An 11,391-nucleotide genomic window follows, 5' to 3' on the forward strand; every position below is an offset into this window, starting at 1 on the left:
TATATATATATATATATATATATATAAAATTTCAGCTACTGAAAAGCTCTTTCGAGACAAATTACTTGACCTGTTTTGTTTGTTTTGTTTTGTTTTTAATTATTTCAGCAATCGAGAGGAAACAGATAAAGCGAGACATGCTGACACACTGATTGTGGTGAGGCACATTATTTTCTCAGTTTGAGCAATTGTTTACCTTCAAGGCACTACATTGAAAATTTTCTGATTTTATCTTGTGGTTTCCTACTCTTCTGGTCTAAAAATGCACCACAAGACAACAGCTGTAAAAAGTAATGTTTTATAAATGGAAGTGCATATTATTCCTTTTTTTTTTTTCTTCAGTGGGTGGACATTAACAAAGTGTTTAATCAAGTATTTCTGGCAGTTATAAATCTGCCTGAAATGTATATTGTCCATTTTAATCTAGACATGTTGTTCAAATGGATTAAACCAGCATGAAATAAAGGTTATGTGAAAAAAAGTCAAAGGGTTAGAGTCTTAAAGCTGTTTAATCCAATTTATGAAGTAAAAAACAGTGATTAAAATTCTAAAATATATATAGAAAAACAAAACACCTTCAGACTACTTGCAAGCCCTAATGTTAAATGACCGAGATGTTTCTTTCTGGTTTGAAAAATTTTTTGGGTGCGATTTTCCTTTCTGAAAAGTATGCGCTAATCACAATTTGGAGTACATTTGGAGAATATATAGGCCAAAGTGCTTTCCAAGTCCCAACTACTCAATCCAATTAGGGACTGTAATATTTCCCTGGGTCTCTGAAGATTCTAAATAGGCACTGGTCTCCTCCAGCACACAGTGCAGCAAAGCTCACAGCACAGTGCCATCACCAGCTCCATCATTAACCGTGTTAGGGCCTGCAACTCTTATTACAAAGGAACAGCAATAACTTTTCTTGATAAACCCTATAGTGTGTAAGAACATATGTTTGACTACTAAACAATTATACATGGCTGTTTTCCCTTACTTTTCATTTATATGCCGAGACCGTACATCTGTTCCCCCTAAAAGAAGGAATGTAAAGCTATGCAAAGTTGCAGACAGGAAAACTCCATATACTCCTGTAAAAAATATCATTTGACTCATAGGAAAACCCCTGCAACCATTATTAAAAGTCAAGCAGACATTGGATTCATGAGATAACTCCCACATCCTTGTCAACCTACAAACAGTGGCAGCTACAGGACATTTTAAACGACCTCTCTTTCCGTTTGAGTTTACCTTGTGCTCCCCAACGTAAATTACATCTTTCACCTGGCCAGAGGGATTGGTGGTCGAACTGCCTCCCTGCCTATCTCTCATCACTGGTTGAGAAATGTAAAAGATTTCAAAACAGTACCAACTGCCCAGAAAGGTGAGGCTGAACGCCAAAACCAATTAAGTCAAAATGCTGTAATACAGGTTTGTATCAACAGTTTTTATTCTCCAACAAAATATTGTTTTTAAATCACAAGACTGAATGTACAGAAGTTTCAGACAGGCAAAATGGCCAATGGAATCTACCACAGACAGTGGTTCAGTGGAGCGGTATACACCACTGTGCACACCGGTAAGAAAAAAACAAACTGACGGTATGGCATACTGGAAAAAGAAAAAAGAAATATAAATCTTATACTGCTGCAAAACACCCTGCCTGGACATTTTTAGTTTAAAAAAAAAAAAAAGGACTTTAGTGTTTCTACAGATTGTGAGTATGTTTTACCTCAGGTCATGCCCTTATTCTCTAGAAGCACTTCCCCTGTACCAGGTCACTCTATCCACAAAGTTTATGCATTATGTGTGTTGAAAATAGTACCAGTGAAATACTACCAATACGTTTTGTGTTGAATTTCGTTTGTTTTGGATTTTTGTGTATTTGTTTTATGACGTAAAAATGAAAAATATATGGCAATGTGTTATGAATATTTAGTGTACATACATTTGGCTAGCCTGCCGTTTCGAGTGTGTAAAGAAGTATTTCTATACTGTACGTCTTCACAGTTGAAAGTGGGCTTTTGCGCACACTTACATTTTATTTCCATTTTATTTATTTTTTTAACCACACAATGCATTGTACCTAAGTAGTCTGTTGAAAATAAATAATCACTTTCTCCAAAACTAAACATTCCTAAACAAAATACTTCACACTGCCGAACATTTATTATTATTATTATTATTATTATTATTATTATTATTATTATTATTATTATTTCCTGGAAACTTTACACCGGATGCACACAGAAAACGAGGAACACGGTCAATTTCAGACGCGGTCTGTATGCCTCCATATGTATTCTAAAAAAAAAAAAAAACAATCTGACCGATACTGACACACTGATGTTGACACGTTTGGTGTGAAAAGAATGAGAAAGAAATTCACTGAATGACGATTCCGACAGTTTGGACAACACAAAAACATCAGACCTACAAAAAGAAGTCGGCACCAAGCCCGAAATCAGCAAAGGATCAGCCAGGATCTTCAATATCTGGACAAGACCAAAGAAACACCCCCGCAAGTATTAATTGTGTTGATTAGCCCGATTGTTGGAGTAAACAACAATATCTGAAATAGAAAGAAATATAAACAGCTGTTTACAAAAGGTTATGTCGTGATGGAAATAAATAAAATATTGTAGTGTCTATTCAAGATGTTACATGAGCCCCTCGTGATGATACATAATCTGAAAGCAATTGACTGTAAAAACAGGTTTTATGTTTTCATTGTATAACATTAAAACACCTAAAAGCCCTCTTAAAAAAACTTAATATAGTAATAACATATTGCTATTGCTGGCATTTAAAAATGATACTTAATCCGTAGCACTGTCTGAAAGTGGTAAAATCATCCTGCACTTACTTGATTACTTTAACTGGAGAAGCCCCTCCTCGTCTTTAGTGTCTACTTCGATGTCATTACCAACCTACTGCTTCCCCTATTGAATGACAAGCTTTAAGCCAGTAACATGATTTGACCCAGAAGACACTGCTTTAATGACACAGGAAGTAAAGCAAAAACAGATTTCCTTGAAGGCAGAACAAGAAAGCTGAGAACTTTCTTTAATCTAATGTAATACAAAATTGCATGTTTTGAAACAAAGGAACATGTTTGTTACAACATATATTAATATCAAAATTGCACATTTGGACCTATATCGTGAATGAATGTTTGTGACAGGTAAGATTTGTAAAATAATTTTGTTAGCTATTACCAGTTTAAGCTATGATTTGTAAACTAAACCCTAAAATGTTCATGTTCAAACAAATTGTAGCCTATATATTTGTACTATGCGGAAATACATATTGAAGTAGTGGTTCATGTCTATTTAATATATTATATATGCATATATATTTTCACATAAATATATTGTATATGACCAAATGTATATGCTATATTTAATGCTAAAATATATGGATAGAAATGCATTTTATCAATTTTAAATGAGAGCTGCATTATTTTAATATTGCTTATTTATAATATGTAAGATACTAAATAATTGAAGATAAAGTTTTATTATATAATATTTTCAGAGTTGCAGTCGTCAAGCTTATGTTTAGTTAAATATGCTGTGCTTAATTAAAGGTAGTTTGATTTTTAAATGTATTTATTTTAATACTAGATTTTTTTTTTTTTTTTATTAAATATATTTATCCGTAGTACAGAGTAGAGTACACTGAAATTAATATTTAGTGTGGATCTGTATATTGGTTGTAAAATAAGAAATAGTGTTTTTATGTTTAACTTGTAGTGCACCCTATTCTAGTCAAGTGAGAATTGTGAAGAATACTGATTGGCTACCCCAAGGTAGGTATGCAATAACAGAGCAAAAGGGCCCGGTGTTTTGGTGAGCTCGGGGTGTGGCAGCAGAGGGTCAGGGTTGGTGCTGTGCAATGTGTGTTTGTTTATTTTGTTAATCACCAGTACAATTATGTTGGTTTTTCTGTATTAAGCCTATATTAAGCTTGTTCTGGGTGGCTTCTTATTGTGGAACCTGCTAACAGAGTTCAGGTATCCTGCAGGTATCAGGTATTTGAGACTGCTACACACACTTGCAATGCTCAGCGCTGGAATCCAGACCCGGTGGTGGCTTTTAGGGAATCGGACAAGATTTCCAATCCTGCTGGGAACATTCCAATATGCTGGACGCAAACTGGATACTGTGTTCAAAAGACCATTGGAAGAAACGTAACTGTTAAGGGCTATACTATTATTGTAAAACTCTGTATTAGTTTAGAAAATGTTTTTAAAATAAATAAATAAATAAAAAGCTACAAACAGAATTTTTGCATAAGTCTGGTTAGACTAAATGAGACTCAGTTAAACTATAAAACACTAAACTAATTCAATAACCTTGATGGTTGAAATGTGCATATAGCTGAGTTTCTTATCAGCAGTTGTAACCTGGAACAGGAGAGCCTCTCACTTTTTTTTTTTATTATTACCTTGTGGGAGTACTAGGATTCTCACGGTACCAGAAAAATGTGTTTTAATAACCAAGACGAAACTCACTGACAGACCAGATGCTCTAACTCAAGGGCAACTTGCTTTTGTAATTTTTATCTTAACAAGTGAGAGGAACTCCATGGTACAGGAAAAGTATATTATTAGTTTTAGAGAAAAATCCCATATCTCTTATAAAGGTGAGAGAAAGCCTGGTACTGCATATTGTTATTTTAAGGAGTATAAGTTTACTATTAATTTTAGAGATAAAGGCTGCCTAACACACCAGATGTTTAGATTTAGTGAAGCCTTTTGACGCACGAAGGGAGCGAAAAAGTCCTATAAATATGGGAGCAAAATTACAATTAGATGTCAGCCAAGCTTGGTAACACAAGCTTGTCTGGTCCATCTTTTGAGGACTTCACTGCAAAGCTGACTGCTGTTGTTGTACTTGCCTCCCGTTTGGTAAGCATAATCTTGAATTTATATCTCACCTATACTGAAGCACGATGCTATAGGATAGAATTATTATTAGCTTTAGAGATGTTGTTATGTTGTATGCTTTAATGTAATTGGGTGCCTTAGACTGCCTGAGGTGTGTGATATGGGGAAAATTTGTAGTTAAAATAGAATGCACTTGGTAAAATGACATTTCAATTCTTAAATCGATGAGAACTGGGATTCTGTGATGTCAAACCTGTCAAACTGCTTATTTACAGTAAGTACTGCCCATGCCTTCTGTAAAAAATACAATAAGATAAACTACAAAAACGAAAAATACTTTTATTACTGCACAACGGAAATCAAATCAAGAAACACAAAAAAATGGCTTATTGTCCAAATATTTTACAATTCTGCATTAATTCAAAAAGCAGGTTACTGAAAGAAAATTCTGATATTCTACACATATGTTCATAAGGAGCTTCAATATAGCACAAATCTTCAAATTATCAATTAAATGCAAGCATACAACAGAACTACATTTCTGTTTTCATGGATTGTTGTCTGTCACTTACAATCAGTTAATACTTTTTTGGGGGGGGGGGGGGGGTACATGAAATAAGAAATCGCTGTATTGGATAAGCTGGTCACTGCATCTTTCACACTGTCGCTTAGTTTCATGTACCACAACACAAAATAATGTATTTCCACTTCCCTCAGCAGTGTCACGTTCACAATACATTCCTTCAACATATTGTTATCCACTGATGCCCAAGTGGCTATCTCCAGTGGATTAAACAGTCGGCCAGTTTGCTTTATACTGAATTTTCGTTATATATTTGTATTTCGTTTTATATGTTGCATTTCAATTTATTTTCATGCTACTTTGTATTTGCGGGCTCAAACTATGTCCAAACGTAATGTGACGAATGTGTAGCTATTTGAATAATTACATTGGTTTAAGAATAATTTTAATTACTAACTTGCGGACGCAAGTTTAAGTGTTTAAGTATGTTTTCCCAGTAACACTGAAATGTTTTTTTGAAGTTTTAATAAAGTTTAAAATGAAAATAAGTCTTAAATTATTTTACTTTAATTATTATATAAAGTGTTTAACATGCTTGTAACAATAATTTAGTTAAGAGAATGAAACTGACATGTGTATCCTTCTCTGTAAATAAGTCCTTATGTTATTTATCTTCGCTATAATTATATATATATATATATATATATATATATATATATATATATATATATATATATATATATATATATATATATATATATATATAAAAAAGTTTTATTCTAAAAATGATATGTTATCTCTCTGGAGAAGGGGGAGTTGCTTACGTTAAGGACGCACACTGCTTGTGTGGAAGGAACTGTCATTCAAATACCAGAATGAAAAGGGCTAATCATGAACCAATGAAAGGACTGATTTCAGTCAAAGATAAATAAACTTCCTATGTTGACCTGGAAACGATGGAGTCACTAAAATGTAAACTCCCTTTGGGAGCTATATTTAAAGCGATAGAAGCATGAACTCGCTCTCTTGTATTCGAAAACATCTCACCATGAATTGATCACAGAGTCTTCACTTGTAATGGGGGCCCATTCAAGCGTTGTATGTTTCTTCGTCCTGAAGAAGACTCCTCGCCGGCACATCCTGCGACTCTACATGTTTCCAAGAAAACCAGCTGCATCTCAACATTGTTTTACAACAACAAACACATCAAAGACTTTAAAAGATTCAAGTAAAATACTATTTGTGTATATAAGAAATATCTCCATGCAACCAGAAGACAAAAAAATACAATGTATTTCTTTGCTAAAGATTAAAAATATAAGCAATGTTACTTTGATGAACAATTGAAACAAGGCTTTAACTGAACTGATGTGTGTATTTGAAAACAACAGCTACGAAAGTTGGAACCATTTCAACATTGATTGAGTTTGTCTACAAGTGCGAAGTAACTAATATTACAACTCAATAGTAAATGATGAGTAAATGCATATGAAACTGCTTCCGAACTGAACTTGTTGAAACATACTGTAGCCTTTATTCCGGCCAACGCAACAAACGCTGATGTTACTGTACGTAAGGTACTAAGCCGTGATGTACAGGGCCAAGAAAAGGTGTGTGAACCCCGATGATAATTCTGGAAATGCCATAGTTTTACCATGATAGCCTTCTTTAATCAAAACCAGACTTTTCTTAAATAGCCAATAGGGTTTATATTAACCAATTCCATGCCTTTTGAAACAAAATGATGTGTGAATTAGACACACAATGAGTAATTAAGATTCAGGGTATGTGAAAAAGTAAGTAAACCTCTGGTTTTTTCAGCTCAAGTTTGGGAGGCCCCACCCTAGATAAAGATCAGAAAGTTTGTGAGCTTGGTCTTCATGTCATGCCACGATCAAAAGAAATTTCTGAGGACCTCAGTAAAACAGTTATTGATGCTCATCAGTCTAGAAAACCATTTTTAAGGATTTGGGGTTCCACCAAGCCACTGTCAGACAGATCTAAAAATGGAGAAAGTCCAAGACCACAGTCACTCTACCTAGGAACGGTCATCCTACCAAAATCTCTCCAAGAACAAACCAGGAAATCACCAAGGAAGTCACAAAGAACCCTAGAGTAACATCCAAGGATCTGCAGGCCACTCTCACCTTGACTAATGTGAGTGTTCATGACTCAACTATCAGAAAAAGACTGAACAAGAATGCTGTTCATGGAAGGATAGCCAGGAGGAAACCACTGCTCTCTGAAAAGAACATTGCTGCCCATCTGAAGTTCACTAAAGAGCACATCGATGATGCATAAGACTTCTGGAACAGTGTTCTCTGGACATACGAGTCAAAGGTAGAACTTTTTGGCCTCAATGAGAAACGTTATTTTTAGCGAAAACAAAACACTGCGTTCGAACAGAAGAACCTCAAGCATGGCGGACGGAGTGTGGTGGTTTGGGGCTGCTTTGCTGCCTCAGGACCTGGATGGCTTGCCATCATTGACACAATCATGAATTCTGCATTGTATCCGAAGACTCTAGAGGCGAGTGTCAGGCCATCCGTCTGTGAGCTGAAGCTGAACGAAAGTGGGTCATGCTGCAAGACAATGATCCTAAACATACAAGCAGATCTACAAAAGAATGGCTGCACAAGAAATTCTGCATTTTAGAATGGCCTAAACCCCATCGAAATGTTGTGGCAGGACCTGAAGCGAGCTGCCCATGCAAGGAAGCCCTAAAATGTCACAAGTTGAAGCAGTTCTGTAAGGAGGAATGGGCCAGAATTCCTCAAAACCGATGTAAGAGACTGACCAACAGTTACAGGAAACACTTAGTTGAAGTCACTGCTGCAAAAGGGGGTGCCACCAATTGCTGAATCTAAAGGTTCACAAACTTCTTCACACATGGATATTGAATGGTGAATCATTTGTGGATAAATAAATCTTGATAAAGTATCATGTTTTGTGTCATTTATTTAATCAGGTTATCTATTATTAGGACTTAGATTAAGATTTAATAACATTTTAGGTTTGAAATATGTGAAAATCCTAAGGGGTTCAGAAACATTTTCTCGGCACTATAGTTGAAGGCTTGAGTCATTTATTATTAACAGAAATAGTCAATGAAATAAAATCAAGAAGTCAGAGAAGAGAACTGGGAGTCGAAAATGAAAATAAAATAATTAATCGTATTTGTCTTTCCTTACCATAGCCATTTTCTCTCTATCTCCCCTAAACACAATCTTCTCTCACTCTTGTCTCTCCCAATCCCCCGGTCTTTTCCACGAACCCCCTTATATCCCCTCGCCCCTATGTCTTTTGCGCCAAACCTCCACCCCAGTTCCCCTACACACACACATCCACACACAGCATGCAACCCCCGTATGCACACACACAACATGCAACCCCTTGCACACACGCACACACACCCCCTCTACACTGTCCTGATTCTTCCTCTCCCACCAGGATCGTTACAGTACTAAGGATTATGTATGCACATGTAAGGAACCATACTGAAGCATGCATGTTTATAACTGAGAATGTTTGGTAAATGTTTTATTCCTTCTTGTGTGAGTTGAGGTCCTTAAACCATATATATATTAGTTTATTAACATAGTTGTCAGACTGGTTAACCCAGTGGTGCACAACTCGGTCCTCGAGGGCCAGTGTCCCTGCAGGTTTTTATTCTAACTGCACCCTAACATACTTTATTGGAACTTATAGAAGCGTAATTAGTCCAATTAACTAATTTAGGGTATAGTTAGAACAAAAACCAGTGGCCTGAGTTGTGGACCACTTGGTTAACCTTTTTTGATCTAGAACAGGGGTTCTCAAATCCGGTCCTGGGGACCCCTGTGTCATCTGATTTTCATTCCAACCAAGCTCTCAGTCACTTAACTAAACCCTTAATTAAACTAATAATTTGCTTAATTGGACCTTTTAAATTGTTTTCAGCTCTTAAACAGTTGCAGAGTTCAAGTTACTTATAAAATGCTGTGGCTAACTTGAAATCTGCAACTGTTTAAGAGCTGAAAATAAGTAAAAAGGTCTGATTAAGCAAATGATCAGTTCAATTACGGGTATAGTTAAGTGACTGAGAGTTAATTTGGAATGAAAACCAGGAGACACAGGGGGTCCCCAAGACCGAGTTTGAGAAGCCCTGCTATAGATGGTTTATATCTTGAACTGGAATAAAAACAAAAGCTGCCTAGTGCACACCACGTTTAGATTGTGTAAAACTGGTACGGTCCTGTTGTGCAGCAAGTTGAGTCTTACAGTCAAGGGAGTGAAGGTTTGCATCCTGGCTGTGTGAAGTTACCGTTCTTGGCTCGAGATTTCATAGCAATTCTATATATAATATTTTTTAACAGCGTTTTAGAAAATGTAGTTTTCATGAGCATGATTTTTTTTTTTTTTTCAAATTCTTTGGTGTAGCACAATACCACCATCTTGTGGTAAACGACATTTTATATTTTAAGCCTTTTGATCAATATTCTCTGTACTGTTAGGTAAGAGGGTGAGACTAAAGAAAAGTAAGCTGAAACTACAACTTGTGTACCTGCAGTTGTGAAGAAAATATTGCTAATCGTAATGTTGTAATAATATAGTTATAAATGCCTACATGTGCAGTTGTTGCTTGTTATTTGTTTTTGTTTTTTTGTTCGTTTTACATTTATTGTCAGTTAAAAAATATTTGAAGGTAGTCTTAATTAAGCAAGAGAACCCAAAGAAGAGGGTTTTACTGATTGGTAAAGCCTGCTGTAATGCTATTTTCAGGTATGCAGTAAAAAGTGGTAAACAGCGGAACGCGCTTGCTCGCACATGCCTAAACAACCTGTGCTAAGGGCGGAAGCGTCCATTCAAATCTGTTATTCTGTTTTCGGTCTTCTACATCTTTTTTTTGATTGAATTTATCAGATTTTCCACTCTTTCACAGCGTTGTTAATGTAATTCATAATATTTTCCCACCATAAAGAAAACAGTATGGTCTTTGCAATCTTTTTAAATTTTATGTATCATATTTTCCAGTCGTTCACAACGTTGTTAATGTAATTTGTCATATTTTCCACCATTTAAGTACCTAGTATGTGAATATTTATCATATGCAATACTTTGGGTCGTGTACATTTTTTTAATTGTACAGCTTTGCGGTGGACTTCTCATTTTGTCTTGTTCATCGTGAATTGTTTTAGAGAAATATATTGTCTGTTTCCAGTTTGTTTGCAAAAAAATTATGTATAATTAATGGTAAATGTACATCTGTTTGACAAAAGGAAAACACCCACCAGATCGCAATTGATTGCACCTGTACCAAAATCTGACAGCACACCACATTCAGTGCGACATCGTATCCCTTGCTCATAGGGTCAAGGCATTTAACATAATGAGAAGGGTCTTTACCAATGGGTAAATTCCTCTGTTCAGGGTTATTGATATTAGAAATTAGCTGCGTTAAAAATAAATAAATAAAAATTTTAAAAAATATAGTTTGTCTTTGTTTTTTTCGTAATTGGTATGTAGCACTAGTTTTTGTTCCTAATAAATACACACGTTTTTCTTCATATTCCATGGCAATTAGCTGATAATTAAGTAATAATAATAATAAAATAAAACTGCATGTAATTTATTTTTTATTAGGATTTGAGTGCACGTTTGTATATTTGTGTAATTTTCAGTATTTACGTCACCGTTAGTTCGTAAAATGTAGACTATTTGAGAAGTTATAAAACAAAACCAAAAAAAAAGTTGTAAGAATTAAAAATATCTGGTACTAGATAGCTATATGTGTTAGTGCTAATCGAGCTGTTTGTTCAGTAACTTGTATCCTGCAGAGTATTTTGAATCTAAAACTTACCACATTGATATCAGTTTACCACCTATATGGGAATGTATAGTGATAATTTCTAATCCCCACGCTAACACTATCTAATAACAATTTTTATATGTATTTGTATTATTAGGTAGTCTAATGTAATTAGCAGTCTGTACCTATATTTCAGTTATA

This window comes from Polyodon spathula, chromosome 4 (genome assembly GCF_017654505.1).
Source record: "Polyodon spathula isolate WHYD16114869_AA chromosome 4, ASM1765450v1, whole genome shotgun sequence".
In the NCBI taxonomy this organism is placed as follows: Eukaryota; Metazoa; Chordata; class Actinopteri; order Acipenseriformes; family Polyodontidae; genus Polyodon; species Polyodon spathula.